The sequence below is a fragment of the Mizuhopecten yessoensis genome, unplaced genomic scaffold (genome assembly GCF_002113885.1).
Source record: "Mizuhopecten yessoensis strain PY_sf001 unplaced genomic scaffold, ASM211388v2 scaffold4839, whole genome shotgun sequence".
Classification (NCBI taxonomy): domain Eukaryota; kingdom Metazoa; phylum Mollusca; class Bivalvia; order Pectinida; family Pectinidae; genus Mizuhopecten; species Mizuhopecten yessoensis.
The window spans coordinates 964130-978542 of record NW_018405747.1 but is presented as its reverse complement, the minus strand read 5'-3'; the positions used below and the strand labels follow the sequence as shown (position 1 = coordinate 978542).

The 14413-nt window shown below is 38.6% G+C and overlaps 1 protein-coding gene across 5 annotated transcripts in view; it reads left to right on the top strand.

Moving 5' to 3' along the window:
- Positions 1-683: 683 nt before the first annotated feature.
- The window catches only part of LOC110449918, a 29675-nt gene continuing 15945 nt past the window's right edge, over positions 684-14413 (top strand). The window contains exon 1 of one of the 5 annotated variants that reach the window (XM_021497085.1): positions 684-839. The gene's annotated coding sequence lies outside the window, so the exon portion shown is untranslated. Of the gene's footprint in view, positions 840-6654; positions 6914-6946; positions 7163-7199; positions 7321-14413 lie in introns of those variants that run through there. The other 4 variants (XM_021497086.1, XM_021497087.1, XM_021497089.1 and 1 more) reach the window with 4 other exon arrangements.

Here is a 14413-nt window from a genome sequence, read left to right as displayed (position 1 = left end):
GGAAGCAGACATCCACTAACAATTATTGAGGGCTTATCATCACCACAACCTGAAAATCGGTGTTAAAACAGACCATGCAATCACTTTACCAGGTAATATAACTATACCTCTAAAATTTTGGGTTAGAAAAACATTGGGCTGAGGGGAACTGGGCCAAAATTGTGTATTTTTGTCATATTGATTTAAATGACTTCTCTAATCTCTAAAACTGTAAGTGAGTGAGTGAGTGAATGAGATACTTGTAGAAATCACAATTATTAAAACAGAAGCCTTCTTTAAAAAGAGCTTTGGATTAAAAAATGAGGGTCTGGCAGCTCCAAGGGGATAAGGACTGCCCCAATTCCAAGGATCTTACTTACAATACTACTTTTAATGAGAATATTTTGCCTTGTCTGCTTAAATCCAGATGAAAGATAGGCATACAGGCCCTCATGGCCTTTTGTTGTTAAAGATCCTCATTTGACTTTTAAAGGGGTGAAGATACCTCCTTCGAATTCTTTGATACATATATATAAATTCATCATTTTGTTTATAATGGAATCCTTCGTATTATCTTTCAATTGTAAGGGCGAATGTTAACTTTACTGTGTTGTTAGTGCTGCGCCGTTGCACCAATTACCGTGAGTCGCTTTTTTTATGTTGAAATGTCGTTTCCTGTGACGCATGCGTTCCTGTGTATTTACCTTGACATGAATGACAGCAGATCGAGAACGCGGACCGGGACATTGATCTAAATTGGTGAGAAAATTGCCAAGTAAATCGTGGGTATATCATGAACCTGGGATAACTTGTACGGGCAATATTGTGGAAGGATTGATATGAAGAGTCCCTAGACATAAGTAAGTAGAAATGGATACCGTAGCAATCTGTCAACCACTTGTTCAAGTCTTGTTGAAGGGTGACAATGTTCAGTGAACTGGACTGTCGACGTCCATTATTTATAAAATTCTTTTCAAACCAAATATCATATCAGTATATTGCATCCATGCATTAAGCCTACTGTCCATACATATCCCGAAAACAAATTTAAAGGCATTAGAACGTTTCATTTGCCTGTAACGAAATTATCTATATTACACAAATGCCATCCCCTTGACACATTTACATACATATAACGTTACATGGGCCAACTTCATAAACACCACTGCTGTCAAAGGTACCAAAGATTGTATGAGATGGGATTTATTTGTGGATTTGGCAATGATACAGATAATCAGAGTAAACACCTGCTAATTCTTACCCGAAGGGTCCAGATCAATAAGTCAAGGAATTTATGGTATATATAACTTCGCGATCAGATACAATGAATGATATTCATTGTATCTGATCGCAAAGTTAGATCAACATTCCTTGTCAGGTGGGATGGCAGACAGCATGAGCTCGATCTGCTAATATCGCAGATTACAGAAAGAAAGTAAACAAAAAAAGTTTAATAATTAAGGATGACAAAATTCATTACAACTATACCCAACAATGAAAACAAATAGTCATTGGTATTAAGAAGGAAATGAAATTAAGAGACTATACATAGACATATGTAATGCCAAACTAGTACCTGTCATTTATAGGCATAGTAAGTCATATTGTATTTGGTGACAGACATTTATTATACAGAATATCAATAAGAAATGAAATGTGTGCTGGATCTAGCTGTCTAAAATGAAGAAAATGAGGAGTAATTAATATATGTACTCCATTGTTATAATAACGTGGATTGATATAAACAAAATTAACAATCAAAACATATTCAGCATGGCAATGGCACACAGTAGGCGTGATATATGGGTGCGACTAACTATTCGAAGAACATATATATAATAAAAACCAAGGTATTGTGTGATCAGGAATAAATCAGAGTTTGAGGAACACATGGTTAGATTGGGGACAGCTAGCATGTTACATTTTGAGGCAGCATAGTGATCGACCATGTGGTATAATGTAAGCACAGTTCCTGGTGGTTAGGGAATTAGAAGGTCCTTGGTACACAGGGAGGACCCCCAGGTTTACCCAGACCAGGTCCCGGGACAAGACTTCCCCGAGGGGGTAATAGTGTATTTACAGCTAAAGAATATGAGGGGAAAACACTGCCATTATACTGGCATGCTAGGTTTTCAAGCTCTGCAGTAAAACCCTGCTGGGACATGCTCACCAGTTCAGCAACTTTGAGCATGGCCATTGGTTGGATGGGGGATTGTCTGCATTTTACGCACAAGGTATTCAAGTTATTGCAGTTTGGGTAATTAATCCAAGATTACTTATTTAATAAAGAATATACATACATGTATATATCTATAAGAACATTGTCATGAACAATCAAAGGGGGGTATATTCAAGTAATGCAAGTTCAAGTAAGAAGTTTCACACTGTACAGCTCTGCTTAGTTTAGAGGGTCCATGAAAAGTGGAAAAGAAAAACTGAATGAAAGAAAAGAAAATATTGAATCAGTTTGTACAATACAAAACAAACTCAGCAGAGTATGTTACAAAACAGCCTTCTATTAAGCATTCGGTATCTGCCAAAATATGTCCTGGTATTCCAGAAGAGGTAAAAGCATCTGCTAGCCACTATTTTACTCCCTAAGTTTTTTTATATAAATTCAGATGCAGACCAATAGTGCCAACCCCACAGAATTAAATATCTGTGTGTGGTTTGGGAGTGTTAAGCCAACCAATTTCTGGCAAATTGCATTAATAGTTGTCCAATGTGAATAATAGGGTAAGAATTAGCTGGCCACCAACCAACAGGTTCGTCTTCACTTAATAACAAATAAGGGAAAAAAACTAATGAAATTATATGTGTAAAGAGAAATAGATGAGGTACTGCAGAACTTCTCTCTTTAACTCATTCACCCCTGCAGACAAATTTGAACACCTACAATTCAAAGGTTAGAATAGTTTATTATGTAATTTCAAGAGTGAATGAGTTAATAATAAAGTAATAAAACATGAAATAAAAAAAAAGCCAAGGTACCAGACTAAGATTTGAATCCAGAACCTTTGAATACAAAACAGTTGCTATAACAAGTTGAATATATACCTGGTCTATGTTAGTCGCTTGGCCCAGTCTCGCACAGTTATATCTACAGCAAAAGTAATGGGAGATTCATTTATACAAAAAACTAAAGGGAACATATAGTGTTTTGCCTTCTGATAGATAGCATGGCTGAATTGGCTTAGATGGCTGATTGATATCTGTGAATATGTGTATGATGCATGGTGACACAGACAACTGGCCATGGTGTCAGACTTCTATACAAGGTCTAATGGAGTACAAGTGGTATATATGGGTATACATATTGTTTATCCACTGGATGCCCTCCTTAGTAAAATAACTGTTTTACCATTCCTTTTTGTCTATAGACACAATCCTGTCCACACCTATCCTTAAGATTTCAGCTGATGTAGTCAACACTCTGAAGTTGTGCACCTGCTATTCGTAATTTGATACAGCATTTTTAGCTCACCGGGTCCGAAGGACCAAGCTTAAGGTGAGCTTATATACCGTGGCGTCCGTCGTCCGTCGTCCGTCCGTCAACAATTTCTTTAAACGACTTCTTCTTCTTAACCACTGATTGGAATTTAACTAAATTTGACTGGAAGCATCCCTAGGTGGTGGGGATTCAAAATTGTACAAATGGTGGGGTTGACCCCTCCAGGGGGCTGAGGGGAGGGGCAAAAAGAGGGCAATTTGGCTATATTGCCTTAAGTGACATCTCCTCTGGAACTAAGAGATGGATATCAACTATATTTGACTGGAAGCATCCCTAGGTGGTGTGAATTCAAAATTGTACAAATGGTTGGGCTGACCCCCCAGGGGGCTGAGGGGCGGGGCCAAAAGGGGCATTTTGGCTATATTGCTACAAACGACTTCTTCTGGAGAACTATGCACTGGATATCAATCATATTTAATCAGAAGCATTCATCAGAGGTAGGGATTCAAAATTGTACAAATGGTGTGTCTGACCCCCAAGGGGGCTGAGGGGCAGGGCCAAAAGGGGGCGATTTGGCTATATTACTTTAAGCGACTTCTTCTCTGGAACTATGAGATAGATATGAACCATATTTGACTGGAAGCATCCCTAGGTGGTGGGGATTCAAAATTGTACAAATTGTGGGGCTGACCCCCCAGGGGGCTGAGGGCTGGGCCAAAAGGGGGCAATTTGGCTATATTGCTACAAACGACTTCTTCCGTAGAACTATACGATGGATATTGATCATATTTGGTCGGAAGCATTCATGGGAGGCAGGGATTCAAAATTGAACAAATGGTTGGGCTGACCCCCCGGGTTAAGGGGTGGGGCCAAAAAAAATGTATTACTTGGAAATGGTTGAGATCCCCACTATATAACCATATATATAATTGCTGAGTATAAAGAGAGGAATGCACATTTGCTTCCAGGATGGCTCTAGGGTCTGGCCCCAACCTTGGAGACTTAACCCCTGGGTCATAACTTTGAAACGGTTGAGATCCCCCCAAAACTGTATATACAAACGCTGGGCAAAAAGAGACAAATGCAGTCATGATATTAGAATTGATCCTAGGGTCCGGCCACAACCCTAGGGACCTAGTTTCTGAGTCACAGCTTGGAAACAGTTGAGATCCCCGCACCATAACCATACATAAAATTGCTGGGCATAAAAAATCAAATACAGATATGCTACAAGGATTGGCCTTGGGGTCTGGCATATTCCCTTGGATCTCATTCAGTCATTCGGAGAATATTTTGCCATGATTGCTTAGATATCCAGGTGAGCGATACAGGCCCTCTGGGCCTCTTGTTTAGGTAGCAGTGTACAGTAGAGGGTTGTGGCCATGGGTGATATTTTTGTTAAATGGCTAACCCCTGTATAATGATATATGTAAAAAAATATAAAAATAAAACTGTACTAAAATTGGTATAAGCATGATGAAGTGGGCTATGTGAGCTTCACATTTATAGAAAGGAAATATTTTTTTGGTCGAGAATAAAATTTTGGCCATAATCCGAAAGGGTGCGTACACATGAAAAGCTAGCTGTACAGGAGGTAAAATTTTGACAACAGCACACGACGCAAAATTGCAAAAAATCAGGTTTTACAACATTACTGGGACCCAGATAATTCTGCAACCAGGTAGGTAATCTTTAATTTCAGACAGAGCTTAGGAAAAAAAATACTAGTTACGGGGGTCAAATTTTGGGTTGAAAATAGCAATTTTTGGTAATTTTTGATGTGGTAACCATGGTTTTCACACAAGTGACAATCATAGAAAAGGTTTATACACTTCTCAGTACTTTATATGTATTGTAAATGTAATGCAGTTTACAAATAAATATACATGTATACATGTGTTGTGTAGGGTAAATCCGCTGTGTTTACATTTCCTCGACATGTGCCTTGTTTATCAGAGTCGGGCCATTTCTACTGTATACTGCTACCTTATGTGAGTCCCTTAGTTTTAAAACATTGTTCGCACTACTTCTCTCAAAGTAATGCACTAATTTGAATGATACTTGGTATGCATAATACCTTACCTCGAAATCATATAGATTAAGTACTTCAGAATAACATAACTATGGAGTTAGATATGTGTAAACTCTCCTGTTTAAAGAGTGATGCCCCATTATTTTTTGCAATATTAAAGTAAAGCACTGATGTTTCCAGGGTAACGGTACTTGGTGCACAGAAATTTACATCAGGGGGATGTGAATAAAGTATATATATATATATTGGTTTTACCTGGAAAGGGCTTTAATATGCGATACCTTGGCCTAATCCAGTTGCATTCTTGCAATAAAATCGATTTGAAATGAAATGAAAATGAGTTTCCTCCCCTATTTATGGAGTTCAGCCCTTTAAAAATGTTCTCAAAAGAAATGTAATGTGCTATTGGTGATGGGAAATACCAAATGTTAGCTTAGCATTCTCAAACTAGTTTATAGTACCTTCGGTACCTAGCAATTTGGAAAAACTAGAGAAATTGCAAAACATTCTGTATACATAGCCAATGTAGACAGTATTTTTCAAGTAAGTCAATCAGGAAGTTATTGTGAAATGATGGGTCGAGCTAAAGGGAAATTCCCTGTAGTGCAGGAAAGCCAGAAGGCAACCATAATCATATGTACAATCAAAACTGCCAAACTATATACATGTATATGGTAATACCAGGTAATGTTTTAAATTTCAGTGCTAAAGTGAAATTTGATAAAAATATAATAATAGAAAGTCAGGGAATTTTAATTTGCTTGAAATAAGTACTAGCGATTGAGATCTTTTTAAAAACATAGACTGATAGAGAAAAGTTCAACGTTGCATGCATGTAAACCAAGGGGTCTAGACAGCCTAACAAGGATGTTGCCTGTCACCTGTACATCTAGCTTGATCACCTTGTTATTAATTTTGTATGTATACATGTACAACCTATAACACTCTATATATATACTCTAACACACTTAGCAATAGCAGTACAGTTATATGAATTAGTTATTTTCAGCGCATACACTACAGACGACACATTTCCCCATTATTGTAGATCTGACACATCTGTCCATGTCCTTTATAATGAGAGGTGTGATGGTTCTGTCCCTGTGATCAGAGCAGATCACTAGTGCAAGTAACTATTGTATTGAGGATACAGGATGCTAGGTCACGGCAAGTGTTTACTTTCACCTGGTATTTATAGCTAGCTAGGGAGAATAGGGCTAGTCACGCTAAGTGTACGGTTACACCTGTGTACAGGTATACTTAAATAATGGTGACGCATCGGGCAGTTTACACCCGTGTACAAACACAAGGATGTAGCTGTGCTAACAACAGAGGCTGGACAGCTCTTGTTAACTTGGAGTAATTAACCTTGACATGTCATTGTATTCAAGTGTGTTACTGTTTTACACCAGTGGAGGGATCTAACACTGAGACTCAGGTACTGTCTTCAGGTAGATATAGCTACAGGTGGAACGGATCCAGCCTAACACTGATGGTGTCGTAAATCATTTGTTACTCAGCTCCTATTGATTGTGTACATGGCTTTCTTGTGCTGGGGTTTGTACTTGGTAGATTAAACACTTTACTTTGACTGGTCTTAATGTTGTGTAACTTCAGTTTAACAGCTGGTAAATTAAGGTGCAGTGTCGATAGCACTAACATTTATGTCTGGACCGTACCAGGAGGGAATATATTACAACGTATGTACAAAAGTTTAAGGATATGACGCATGGCTATACCTTTATGTCATGGCCTGATTGTAATTAGCTGCAGTTGATTAATTAGTAAGTGAAACAGATGAACACAAGTGGGAGGTTTCATTAAGTTAGAAGACACAATACTAAGGTTGATCAAGAGTGTGTGTATTTGATAAAGGCCTTATAAGTCAAGCCATTACTGTCAATGTATATGATGGAAACCATCTTGTGCCAGTTGTGGGACAGGGACACACAACATTATATATACCTATATCTCTATCAGTCATTTATCAGGTAATTATTGGCAAATGTTCTTGTGTACAATAACATTTGTCTGGAAAAAGTATTGTAGAGTGTAAAGATAAAATAAGTCAGGCAAGGACAGGGAGTCCTGAGCACATACATGCTATGGTGTCTATTTTAATACAAACGACTTATCACAACAGGATGTTCTATCAGTGAGCATGTACGATGAGTCGGCTGGTTTTGGCGGTATAATCCTGATTTTTCACCCTATATTTTACTTTTGAAATCAACAGAATTCAATGTACATTAAAACATCAGTTTATAACCATTTCTGAGGACCTGTTTGCTGATACTATATAACTATAAACTAATGTATATATTATGATATACTACTACCATTACCCCATGGGTGCCTGAAAATCATTTTGTTATAGACTTAAAATTATACTAAACCTATACACCAGATTTTGCTTGGAAATTTCATAAAATTATTATATCTTTTTACTTGCATAATCCTGGTTCATTAAATTATATTTTTGCTTTTTGCTAAAATTACTCAATTATGACGTTTTTATATGCCCGTCAAATATTTTGATGGGACGTATATATATTAATCACAGGTCTGAAATATCAACACAACGACCAGGTTTGGGACAGTACATCCAGTTTATTAATATTACCTAATCATTTATAGAAACAGCAATTACATCATAATTATGTGATGTTACGTAATCAATTAATAGCATTCTTCTGAATCCCCCCACATCACCGCCATGTGTAATAACTGGATCTACACATATACTACTCTTGCTACACATCACACAAAATAAAAGGGGGAGATGGCTGGGTGGGCCAAGATTATTCTTCACTTTATGACAGAATATAGCTAGCTTGCCAAACACACCTGCATGCTACGCCTCGCCGCTATAAAGCGATCCCTTTGACCAGGGAGGGATGCTGAGCCCCATGCATTCCCGCCTGCTGCATGAACAATTTGATTGGTCAGTGTAGTGATGACCATAATATATCGTAAAGGGAGCATTCATCCATCCACACTTCGGTTTCGTCAGGATATATAACATGCAGGCATAGTTCTCAACTTTACTGAGTTCTACACAACATAATTAGTTTCTTCTCTTCATATTTCCATGTTTTCATACAGTTAGATACCCGTACAATAATGCATCAGCAGGATTTTATGTTATAATTAGCTGTTGATTTTGTGTGGGATATTCGTATATTGATCTGCCCTGCAGTACTCTTGTTCACTATTGTTTTGTTAGATAGGGGTAATTTTAAATGCACTTTTTAGACATCGACCAAGTTTTCTTCATCCTTTCTGTCCCATGAAAAAATCGAAAGGTTGGAAAGTATGATGATCAAGAAGGTTGACAGACAAAATGTTCTGTAGGTATGAGTTTGAGTCTCTGAAATGAGATGAAGGAAAAGTAGTTTTTGTGGGTGAAGTACCTGTTTAGAAATGAAACTGTACATAATTCAATTACCTGTTACTGTGATCGGGGAATGTTACACTATTGATTGAAATTACAAACTCTACCTGTCACAGATGAAACTGAAAGTTTTATACCTCTCACTAATACCCGAGAGATGAATTTAGACAGAGAACAGTATGTTTCCTCCCTCGTCCCTACCTCAACACGTGTGCTTCAACCACCACCAGCTGTCTCGGGACTCCCACATTAAAAATCTTTTCACTTTGTGAGGGATTAGATTTTTTGTATAAATTATAATCACAACCTGAATTGAAACCTGTGTAATACAATAGTTTCCTTCAGGCTACCAGCATATGCCTATCGTGATATGCTCTATATAGCTAATTGCTAGTGTTACATGTATTTCAAGGAGACTGCTTTGAAGTTAATGCAGCAAATAAACCTTGTTAGATACTTGCATGCACTTTCATGCTAGTGTATTACAATGCCATGCAATATCAATACAGGCATACATTTTAGGTGAGATTTTTTTTATCGTTAAAATTCTCATGTATGATTTGTACATGAAGACACCCTCAAAAGGGAACAAGGGTAGGGTAAGATTTCATTGCCTACAGCAATATGATGAAAACCAATTATCACCATAACAGTAAAAATTGATAATGATGTGCCATATTTATTGAAAAATATCTTTTTAACGATTCGTTGTGTAGGTAATATCTGTATGTGATTTTGAAAGTATTGAAAATGTCGACTTACAACAACTGTTGACCCAAAGTTCAAGGGACCAAATGTTTGATATGATCTATAGTGATACATGTGCTAGAGCTCCAGCCTAATTTGACCCAGCTTTTGAGAAGATCAATGCTAACAGGCTAATACTTCCTGTAGTCTTTGTTGACATTGGGTCTGTCTGGATTACCTGGGTCATAACAGGAAGATCAGATAATTTACAGGATGTTTAACATGTTAGAATGCTGTCATAACAAGGGAAATAATCAGGTTATCTGTCTGGGAATCAAACCAACTGCCTTAACCCTAAGTCCCAGTAATGATTATGGACAAGTGCCTGGCTAACTCTTATGTGTAAGTGTCTTGCTATCCTCTCAATATAGGTGTAGGGTTTGATTGTCCTAACCTGTTGTCCTAGGTATAGTGTTTGTTTGTCCTAGAACATCAACCTAGGTGTAGTGTTTGGTTGTCCTATAACTTGTCACCCTAGATGTTGTGTTTGGTTGTCCTAGGTGTGTAGTGTTTGATTGTCCTATAACCTGTAACCCTAGGTGTATAGTATTTGGTTGTCCTATAACTTGTCAACCTAGATGTATTGTTTGGTTGTCTTAACCTGTAACCCTAGGTGTATAGTGTTTGATTGTCCTAATACATCAACCTAGGTGTAGTATTTGGTTGTCCTATAACTTGTCACCCTAGATGTAATGTTTGGTTGTCTTAACCTGTTGCCCTAGGTGTGTAGTATTTGGTTGTCCTATAACTTGTCACCCTAGATGTAATGTTTGGTTGTCTTAACCTGTAACCCTAGGTGTATAGTGTTTGATTGTCCTAATACATCAACCTAGGTGTAGTATTTGGTTGTCCTATAACTTGTCAACCTAGATGTAATGTTTGGTTGTCTTAACCTGTATCCCTAGGTGTATAGTGTTTGATTGTCCTATAACCTGTCACCCTAGGTGTATAGTGTTTGATTGTCCTATACCCTGTTGTCCTAGGTGTATAGTGTTTGATTGTCCTATAACCTGTAATCCTAGGTGTATAGTGTTTGATTGTCCTATAACATGTTGTCCTAGGTGTATAGTGTTTGATTGTCCTATTACCTGTAACCCTAGGTGTATAGTGTTTGATTGTCCTATAACCTGTAACCCTAGGTGTATAGTGTTTGATTGTCCTAATCCATCACTCTTGGTATAGTGTTTAGTTGTCCTTTCCTATCACCATAGATGTTGTGTTACCTCGTCCTAACCTGTTACCTTAAAAATAATAATAATAATTCAAGGTTCTTATATACCGCTTCATCACAACCTAGTTTGTAGGTCGTCTCAAAGCGGTTCACAAATTATTATCCACGGTTATAGGGCCTTTGCAACCAACCAAGGAGTAACAGCCGGAGCTTCCATTTTTACGCTAACAGCTAGCATTCAACAATTCTAGCTCTGCCCAACCACGTACTCATTTACAGCTAAGTAGACTGGAACAAGCGGAGTAAAGTAACTTGCTCAAAGATACAACACAGTGCGGTGCCGTGACTCGAACTCGCAACCCTTCAGTCACGAGCCCGGCGTCCTACCACTAGACTACCGTGCCTTCGAGGTAGTGTTTGGTCAAACTGATGTCATTCGGAACAATTTACACTCAGCAGTGCCACTTTGGCATGGTGATGGGGCTTGCTACATGTATTTTCGTTTTCAGAAACGCTTACCATTCATTTTTGAACCTCCTGCAGTTCTGAACTTAATTTATGACTTTTGAATTTGAAAGGTCATTCAAGCTAGGTTACATGCATGTTATCAACAATGAAATCAACTATGTGGGAATTGTAAGATTTGAAAATATTTTCATTCTGTTGTATACATGCAGCTATGTGTACTGGTATAATGTGTCCAACAAAGCCTGATAAAAAAACTAATTTACACCTTACATAAATCAAGTTGATATGTGTGAAATTTGGATTTTAACAAAATAGGTAACTGGACTGCATACAATATCTGTAACCATAGGCCTGTACAACATAGGATATCAGTAAACATAGGCCTGTACCACATAAGATATCAGTAACCATAGGCCTGTATGATAGGATATCAGTAACCATAGGGCTGTACGACAGGATATCAGTAACTGCATACAATATCTGTAACCATAGGCCTGTAAAACATAGGATATCAGTAAACATAGACCTGTACCACATAAGATATCAGTACCCATAGGCCTGTATGACAGGATATTAGTAACCATAGGCCTGTACCACGTAAGATATCAGTTACCATAGGCCTATATCAGTAACCATAGGCCTGTAGACATAGGAAATCAGTAACCATAGGCCTGTAAGACATAGGATATCAGTAACCATAGGTCTGTACGATAGGATATCAGTAACCATAGGCCTGTATGACAGGATATCAGTAACCATAGGCCTGTATGACAGGATATCAGTAACCATAGGCCTGTAGAGATAGGATATCAGTAACCATAGGCCTGTACGACAGGATATCAGTAACCATAGGCCTGTACCACATAAGATATCAGTAACCATAGGCCTGTATGACAGGATATTAGTAACCATAGGCCTGTACGACAGGATATCAGTAACCATAGGCCTGTACGACAGGATATCAGTAACCATAGGCCTGTACAACATAGGATATCAGTAACCATAGGCCTGTAAGACATAGGATATCAGTAACCATAGGCCTGTACGACATAGGATATCAGTAACCATAGGTCTGTATGACAGGATATCAGTAACCATAGGCCTGTATGACAGGATATCAGTAACCATAGGCCTGTAGACATAGGATATCAGTAACCATAGGCCTGTACGACAGGATATCAGTAACCATAGGCCTGTACCACATAAGATATCAGTAACCATAGGCCTGTATGACAGGATATTAGTAACCATAGGCCTGTACGACAGGATATCAGTAACCATAGGCCTGTACGACAGGATATCAGTAACCATAGGCCTGTACAACATAGGATATCAGTAACCATAGGCCTGTAAGACATAGGATATCAGTAACCATAGGCCTGTACGACATAGGATATCAGTAACCATAGGTCTGTATGACAGGATATCAGTAACCATAGGCCTGTATGACAGGATATCAGTAACCATAGGCCTGTAGACATAGGATATCAGTAACCATAGGCCTGTACGACAGGATATCAGTAACCATAGGCCTGTACCACATAAGATATCAGTAACCATAGGCCTGTATGACAGGATATTAGTAACCATAGGCCTGTACGACAGGATATCAGTAACCATAGGCCTGTACGACAGGATATCAGTAACCATAGGCCTGTACAACATAGGATATCAGTAACCATAGGCCTGTAAGACATAGGATATCAGTAACCATAGGCCTGTACGACATAGGATATCAGTAACCATAGGTCTGTATGACAGGATATCAGTAACCATAGGCCTGTATGACAGGATATCAGTAACCATAGGCCTGTAGACATAGGATATCAGTAACCATAGGCCTGTACGACAGGATATCAGTAACCATAGGCCTGTACCACATAAGATATCAGTAACCATAGGCCTGTATGACAGGATATTAGTAACCATAGGCCTGTACGACAGGATATCAGTAACCATAGGCCTGTACGACAGGATATCAGTAACCATAGGCCTGTACAACATAGGATATCAGTAACCATAGGCCTGTAAGACATAGGATATCAGTAACCATAGGCCTGTACGACATAGGATATCAGTAACCATAGGTCTGTATGACAGGATATCAGTAACCATAGGCCTGTGCGACAGGATATCAGTAACCATAGGCCTGTATGACAGGATATCAGTAACCATAGGCCTGTATGACAGGATATCAGTAATCATAGGCCTGTACGACAGGATATCAGTAACCATAGGCCTGTACAGCAGGATATCAGTAACCATAGGCCTGTACGACATAGGATATCAGTAACCATAGGCCTGTACAGCAGGATATCAGTAACCATAGGCCTGTACAGCAGGATATCAGTAACCATAGGCCTGTACCACGTAAGATATCAGTTACCATAGGCCTGTATGACAGGATATCAGTAACCATAGGCCTGTATGACAGGATATCAGTAACCATAGGCCTGTAAGACATAGGATATCAGTAACCATAGGCCTGTACGACAGGATATCAGTAACCATAGGCCTGTACCACATAAGATATCAGTAACCATAGGCCTGTGCCATGTAAGATATCAGTAACCATAGGCCTGTATGACAGGATATCAGTAACCATAGGCCTGTACCACGTAAGATATCAGTAACCATAGGCCTGTACCACGTAAGATATCAGTTACCATAGGCCTGTATGACAGGATATCAGTAACCATAGGCCTGTACCACGTAAGATATCAGTAACCATAGGCCTGTACCAAGTAAGATATCAGTTACCATAGGCCTGTATGATAGGATATCAGTAACCATAGGCCTGTACCACGTAAGATATCAGTAACCATAGGCCTGTATGACAGGATATCAGTAACCATAGGCCTGTACGACAGGATATCAGTAACCATAGGCCTGTACCAAGTAAAATATCAGTAACCATAGGCCTGTATGACAGGATATCAGTAACCATAGGCCTGTACGACAGGATATCAGTCACCATAGGCCTGTACGACAGAATATCAGTAACCATAGGCCTGTACGACATAGGATGATTGAAAGCTAGGTACATGTGCACATGTAAACATTTAGATAAAGATTGCTTTATGTGCCTGTTACTAATCAAATATTTACACAGACTGATTTACATAACTAAAAAGCTGAAGCATATATTGCACTGGTTTTTTTTTCTAATTC